Source organism: Gorilla gorilla, chromosome 18 (assembly GCF_029281585.2).
Source record: "Gorilla gorilla gorilla isolate KB3781 chromosome 18, NHGRI_mGorGor1-v2.1_pri, whole genome shotgun sequence".
In the NCBI taxonomy this organism is placed as follows: domain Eukaryota; kingdom Metazoa; phylum Chordata; class Mammalia; order Primates; family Hominidae; genus Gorilla; species Gorilla gorilla.
In genome coordinates this window covers 105,677,301-105,684,803 of record NC_073242.2, presented here as the reverse complement: position 1 = coordinate 105,684,803, position 7,503 = coordinate 105,677,301, and the positions used below count along the sequence as shown (strand labels likewise).

The 7,503-nt window shown below is 49.4% G+C and overlaps 1 pseudogene; it reads left to right on the top strand.

Moving 5' to 3' along the window:
- Positions 1–3,195: 3,195 nt before the first annotated feature.
- LOC101140745 (small ribosomal subunit protein eS4-like) lies at positions 3,196–6,927 on the top strand (annotated as a pseudogene).
- The last annotated feature ends 576 nt before the right edge of the window (positions 6,928–7,503 follow it).

Below are 7,503 nucleotides of genomic sequence, written 5' to 3'. Positions count from 1 at the left end.
TATGGAACAGGCTGCTGGGCGGTGAGGGTGCTGGGAGCCTGAGATCATAAGACCAGGCAATGCCAGCAGCTGGGGGCCTGCCTTGTGGCCCTATGGAAATGCCTAAAAGTTGGCCACACGGGCAAAACCAATGGCATTGCTCAAACTGTGCAAGCAGAGTCATGATGGGTGACGGGGGGCTGGGTGGCCTCCATGAAACCATCTGGCTTTCTGTGGCACCGGAAGTTTGTCTCGGGCTGCTTTTCCCTTGACGTGAGGCGGGTGCTGCCCCTGTGTGCTCCCACAGGGCACCTGAGCTTCCTCTGTTGGAAACTAATTACTCCCCATTGGACTCACCTGTTCACCCGATAGTCTTCAAGCTCGCTGGTGGGCTTCGAGGCGGGAGCTGTTTCTCAGTGTCTCGTGAAGCAATGAGCTTAAACGCCCACAGGGCTTCTCCAAGTGCGAGCACCTGGGGAACTCTGTTAGCAATGCAGATTCCCAGGCTCCACGCCAGCATACAGATTCAGAAACGGCAGGGACAGGGCCCGGCCTTTAGTGTATTACACCTTCCAGGTGATTCTGATGCATGCTCAAGTGTAAGAATCTGATACACAGGAGTTCAGCAGCTGCTGGGAGAATGAGTCCCCGGGGTGGAGGGATGGGGAGGATGTATTAAAAAAGAGAGGAGGTTAAGAGAAACGTCACCTCATTTTTGACCAGTAGTGGGGAAGTATTAGCTCAGGGAAGGCAGCACAGCTGTGAAGCTGTGTCACATCTGAAGACTGCTCCCTGGTAGGACTCGGAGTGCTGCCATGGAACATGCCAGAAGGTAGGAAATACAGTGTCCGTTAAAGACCTTAGGTTTTAGGGTCTGCAACTCTGGGTCCACATCCTTTCTCTGCCATGGACCTGTCCCCATTCTACCCATTCCTGCTTCCCAGCCCCAACGAGGTCTGGGCTGTCTTTACCTTGGGCAAATCTTTCATTTTTTTTTCCAGAGCCAGCGTCTTGCTCTGTTACCCAGGCTGGAGTACAGTGGTGCTATCATAGCTCACTACAGCCTCAAACTCCTGGGCTCAAGCAATCCTCCCATCTCAGCCTCCTGAGTAGCTGGAACTCCGTGCATACACCACCATGCCCAGCTAGTTTTTCTGTTAAACTTCTTTTGAAGAGACGGGGTCTGGCGATGTTGCCCAGGCTGGACTAGAACTCCTGGCCCCAAGTAATCCTGCTGCCCCAGCCTCCAAAAGTGCTGGGATTATAGGTGTGAGCCACTGTGCCCAGTCCACCTGTGTCTTTATATTTAAAATGACTCTTGTACTACATATAATTTGGCTTTGCCTTTGAATCTTTATCCCTTGGACAATTTCTGCCTTTTATTATGGTGGTTTTAGGTCTACCATTTTACTCTTCACTTTCTTCTCCCACTCCCTGCCCTGTTTTGGCTCCTCTTCTTTCTTGCCCTCTTTTGTGTTCAAAATATTTTTTTTGAGAGAAGTCTTGCTGTGTCACCCAGGCTGGAGTGTAGTGGCATGATCTTGGCTCACTGCAACCTCTGCCTCCTAGGTTCAAGCAATTCTCCTGCCTCAGCCTTCTGAGTAGCTGAAATGACAGGCACCCGCCACCACTCCCAGCTAATTTTTGTATTTTTAGTAGAGATGGGGTTTCATGTTGGCCAGGCTGGTCTTGAACTCCTGACCTCAAGTGATCTGCCTGCCTGTCTCAGCCTCCCGAAGTGCTGGGATTACAGGTGTGAGCCACTGCACTGGGCCTAAAAATGTTTGATTTCAGTTTTAATTTATCTACTAGTGTTTTGGATATACTGTTCCTTTTTTTCTTCAGTGGTTGCTCTAATACAGCCTTAACTTCTCGTATTCTTAGTATTGTAGCACGTCACGCAGTCTGAAAATTCCTTAACCTCTCTGAACTTCAGTTACTTCATTTATAAGAGGAGAATGGTGACTTTCTCTCATGGGTTATCTGACTGCCGAATGAGAGAACTCAAACCGCGTACACGGCCAAGGGCAGAACAGCAATGCCTGTTGACTGTCATGGCTGATCCTAGTCCTGTCACTACTGTTAGAATGTGGTTCCAGTCATCAGCACTGGGCCTCCTGAGACCACACGGAGCCACCACTGAGCATCCCCAGCAGCTGACCCACTGCAGGGGGTCATGTGTCTACCTGCTGTGATCACCCATTCTGCTAAATGGCTGCCCCTCAGAGACGCTGGTGTCTCACCAGGGCACCCCTCAGCTGCCCTTTCCTTGCCCAGGCCTGGCCATCCTGTGCCCCTTCTTCAGGCTGCTCCTGGGCCGGTAGACCCAAACCACCTGAGGCAGCCAGGCCCCAAACGCCACGGCCTGCTCCCAGTCACAGAAAAAGCCTGGCTTGATTTTCACCACTGCAGTCCTCCCTGTGCCCTTCAGATGCCTGGACTCTGCCTGTCCAAACCTCCATCTGCTGCCCATTCGTCTCACTCGCAGTGACGGCTTTAGCAATCTGCAGGGACACAGGCCTCCAGGGACACTGTGTTCTCACACTCAGCATCAGCCCCACAGAGTGGAAGTGCCAGCCCTCCCGGGAGCGGCCTGTGCAACCACTCCAAGCGGGTTTTGGGGAATGTGGTTCTGGGCCTTTCTTTTCTTTGTGTGTGTGTGTGGTGTTGGCTTTTTTTTTTTTTTTTAAAGACAGAGTCTCATGTTGTCTCCCAGGCTGGTGTGGAGTGGTAGGAACATGGTTCTCGACCTCCTGGGCTCAAGCAATCCTCCCACCCCAGATTCCTGAATAGCTGGAGGCCAAGTAGGTGAGTCCCAACTTCACACTTACAAATAAAGACATAACCCAATATGCAGTTCGGTTATGAAAAATATCTATGGAAGTGGAAAAAGATCTCTAAAATATCAGGATAAAAATGGGCGGTATGGCCAAATACAGTGAGCACGGACTCAGAGTTGAACAGGAAGAAGTCTCAACTGGAAATACACCTCATGAGCTGGGTTTTGTTGTTCTTGGCATTGCTGCTTTTGGCTGGCTGCCTCACCAGTAGGATAAAAACCACTGCCTCCTAGGCTTGAGTGAGGACTAAATGAAGTACAGTTACATCTTGAGATACGCCCAGACTGCAAGGATTTGTCTTTAAGAGGAGCTTCATTTAAAAGCACTGTGGTTTATGAGGATTACAAGGCACTTCAAAAGAGCTCTGATCTTGGCCTGGGGCCCTAAGAAGCACTTGAAGCGTGTTGCAGTGCCGAAGCATTGGATGCTTGACAAACTAAAGGGTATATTTGCACCTCGTCCATCGACAGGTCCCCACAAGCTGAGGGAATGTCTTCCCCTGATCGTCTTCCTCAGGAATAGACTCAAGTATGCGTTGACTGGAGATGACGTAAAGGAGATATGTATGCAATGCTTCATTAAAATTGATGGCAAGGTTCCAGTGGCTATCACATACCCTGCTGGATTCACGGATGTCATGGGCATCAAGACAGGTGAGCATTTCTGCCTGGTCTGTGACCCAAGGGCTGTTTTGCTGTTGACTGCGTTACAGTGGAAGAGGCAAAGTACAACCTGTGCAAAGTGAGGAAGGTGACTATGGGGATGAAGGGAATCCATCGCCTGGTGACTCATGATACTGGAACTATCCACTACCCAGATCCTGTCATCAAGGTGAACAATACTGTGCAGATTGATTTAGGGACTGGCAAGATAATCAACTTTATCAAATTGCACACAGGCAATGCGTGTATGGTGATTGGAGCCAGCCTCAGTCATGTTGGTGTGACCACCAACAGGGAAGGACATCCTGGTTCTTAAATGTGGTGCATGTGAGGGATGCCAGTGGCAACAGCTTTGCCCTGAGGCTTTCCAACATTTTTGTCACTGGCAATGGCAGTAAACCTTGGATTTCCCTGCCCAGGGAAAAGGGCACCCGACTTACTATTGCTGAAAAGAGAGAGCAGAGACTGGCCACCAAACAGCAGTGGCTAAATTGCAGTAGCAGCATATCTCTCTCTCTTTTTTTTTTTTTTTTTTTTTTGCTCAAATAGTGAATTCTTGTTTCTAAAAAAAAAAAAAAAAAAAAAAAGTTCTGATTTGAGGCTAGGTGTGGCGGCTCACTCCTGTAAACCCAGCACTTTGGGACACAGAGGTGGGTGGATCACTTGAGGGTCAGGAGTTAGAGACCAGTCTGGCCAACATGGTGAAACCTCGTCTCTACTAAAAATAGCCAGGTGCGGTGGTGCGCTCTTGAAATCCCAGCTACTTTGGGGGCTGAGGCAGGAGAATCTTTTGAACCTGGGAGGTGGAGGTTGCAGTGAGCTGAGATCACGCCACTGCACTCCAGCCTGGGCGACAGAGCGAGACTCCATCTCCAAAAAAAAAAAAAAAAAAAAAGATGTGTTCTAGATTTTTAGAGCCTTGGGAACACGCAGCTAATGAGAGTAACCCCTGTGGTCACCTTCCTAGTTGTAGAGTGGGGTGTGTGAAGTTCTCAGCATTTGTAACTTGCTAGCTTGTAGAGACAACCCTGGCACTCCTTCCATTGTTTCCATTGACTTTTCTGCCTCTACTACTTTACCTTTTTGTATAAAGCGTTCTCTTATGTGAACGATGGATGTCAAATATGCTTTTTTTGATAGTATAGTCTCAAGGGTATAATGCAGCTCTGAAAGAGCTGGAGAAGTGTAGTGATATAGTTCGATATTCGTCTCTGTCCAAGTCTCATGCTGAGATGCCATCCCCAATGTTGGAGGCGGGGGCTGGTGGGAGGTGTTTGGGTCATGAGGGAGGACACCTCATGGCATGGTGCTGTTCTCAAGATACTTCTTGTGAGAGCTGGTTATTTGAAAGCGTGTGGCACCCCCTCCCCCTGTTCCTAATTTTGTCATGTGATGTGCCTGCTCCCCCTTCACCTTCCGCCATAATTGCTAGTTTCCCGAGGCCTCCCCAGAAGCTGAGCAGGTGTCTGCAGAACCATGAGCCGATTAAATCTCTTTTCTTGGCCAGGTGTGGTAGCTCTCGCCTGTAATCCCAGCAGTTTGGGAGGTCGAGGCAGGTGGACCACCTGACGTCAGGAATTCGAGACCAGCCTGGCCAACATGGTGAAACCCCGTCTCTACTAAAAATATAAAAATTAGCTGGGCATGGTGGTGGGTGCCTGTAATCCCAGCTACTAAGGAGGCTGAGGTAGGAGAATCGCTTGAACCCGGGAGGTGGAGTTTGCAGTGAGCCAAAATCATGCCACTGCACTCCAGCCTGGGTGACAGAGCAAGACTCCATCTTAAAAAAACACAACCAAAAAAAAAAAAAAAAACTCTTTTCTTTATAAATTACCCAGCCTCAGGTATTTATAACAATGCACGAACAGCTTAATGTATGTAGACAGCCATTTTATAAGGTAATTAAGAGACCTTGCTTATGTTGTGCTGTGTTAGCTGAGGTCAATTATCTGTGTCCATTTTAATGGGTTTATGGTGTTTTAGGATAAATGAGTGTATTTAGAGACTAAGGTGTGCATACAAATTTTTCCACCGGAATTAATGGCAATTATATTCTCCACTTAGGAGAATTCATCCTAGCAGGGGTTTTTATGTACAAATTACCCCTTTAAAGCAGGAGAATGTAGGTGAAAAATACATCAGACTGCACAACACAAAGTTTTCTTAAATGTTTTTATGTTTTGCTTGTTTTTGAGATGGGGTTCTCACTCTGTTACCCAGGCTGGAGTGCAGTGGCGCAATCTCTGCCTCCTGGGCTCAAGTGATCGTCCCACCTCAGCCTCTTGAGTAGCTGTGACTACAGGCATGTGCCACCACATCTGGCTAATTTTTATATTTTTTGTAAAGACGGGGGAGTCTCACTATGTTGCCCAGGCTGGTCTTGAGCTCCTAGGGTCCAGCAATCCACCTGTCCTGGTCTCCCAAAGTGCCGGGATTACAGGTGTCAGCCACCATGCCATCATTAAATGTTTAATAACTGGAGATATATCTAGAAATAATGTAAATATATACAAATATACATACTGTCTTGGGTGTGACTGGCTGGGGCCGGTATCACAAGCAATAAAGGAATTCAAGACAGTTGCAGGAATAGAAAGGCAGATTTATTAGAGGGAGAGTATGGGCTGGGCACGGTGGTTCATAACTGTAATCCCAGCACTTCAGAAGGCTGAGGCAGGCAGATCGCTTGAGCTCAGGAGTTCGAGACTAGCCTGGGCAACACGGCAAAAATCCTCCTCTACCAAAAATTTAAAAATTAGCCAGGAGTGGTGCCTCGTGCCTGCCGTTTCAGCTACTTGGGAAGCTAAGGTAGGGATCACTTGAACCTGGGAGGCAGAGGTTGCAGTGAGGCGAGGTCGTGCCACTGCACTCTAGCCTGGATGACAGAACCAGACCCTTTCTCAAAAGTAGGAAGATACGTTGCAAGAGTACAATGGGCAGCATAGCAGAGATGGGGCTGCTTGCAAAGAGGCAGGGGCTTGAGGGACGTCTTACAGGGTCATGCCGGAGGGGGCTGTGTGCGGAGCAAGTGGGATGTTGTGTCCACAGGTTGTCTGATTAGCCTTCTCTTGGAACAGTTGCTCTCCCTCACCTGGGACCCCTTCCCCGTTGCTGCTGGCACAGCTTATCGGGACTCCACATTCCCCCTCTAACTGAACAATGCCCAAGCTCTGGCACTGGGGTGGCAGTTTCATTTTGCAGCTACTTCCTGCTGGCTTGGGGCATAGAGTTGACCCTACCTATGCCTGTTGGTCTGTCAGGAGACCCTGTGGGTCACTGTCCTGGGTTGTGAGGCCTGGGATGTTGGCTCTTGGTGGACAAAGGGACTTGTTGGAGGAGGGGAGCCTATCAAGGTGAAACTGATTATCCACCTGCATCCAGGGGAGACTCGTAAAGGTAGCCAGCATTCTCGGGGATACCGATATTCCATCCGCAGCATCATTTGAAGGTGAAACTGTTGAATTTGTCCCAGTGCTGTTTGGGATCACCTGGCTTAAGATGTCCGGAGCAGGGTGGCTGGCTGTCTTCATAGAAGAATTTAGCGTGAGAAAGAGGGGGTCCGGGTTCCCCAAAGTGTGTGTAGGTTTGCCCTGGTTGAGCTGCTGCTGCCAGTGGCACCACACGTAGGGATTGGAACTTTTGGCCAGAAAGGACAGGAGGGGCCTTCCTCCCTTCCCAGCAAGGTAGCCAAACCTATTTACTCCTTGGCCTCCAGGCTACATGAAGGAGTGGCCCTAGCCAGTGGCATGAATTGTCAGAGGGATACTAGAGTGTTTCCCCAGGAAGATGAAAAAGGAAAGCTGTAAACTGAAAAGGTGCTGTAAACTTTTACTGAATCAGGCAGCGGTGGTCGGTGGTCGGATGGTCAGGCATCTCTCCACCGGGACCTTCTGGTCCACTAGGGAGTAGACCTGGCTGGGGACATTCATTCGTCTCCAGGCTTGGGCGCTGTCCACTGAGAGGCTGGAGTTGGAGAAGAAAGGGAGAGAGGAGGGGAGGACTCCCTAAGCAGTCCGCGAGCA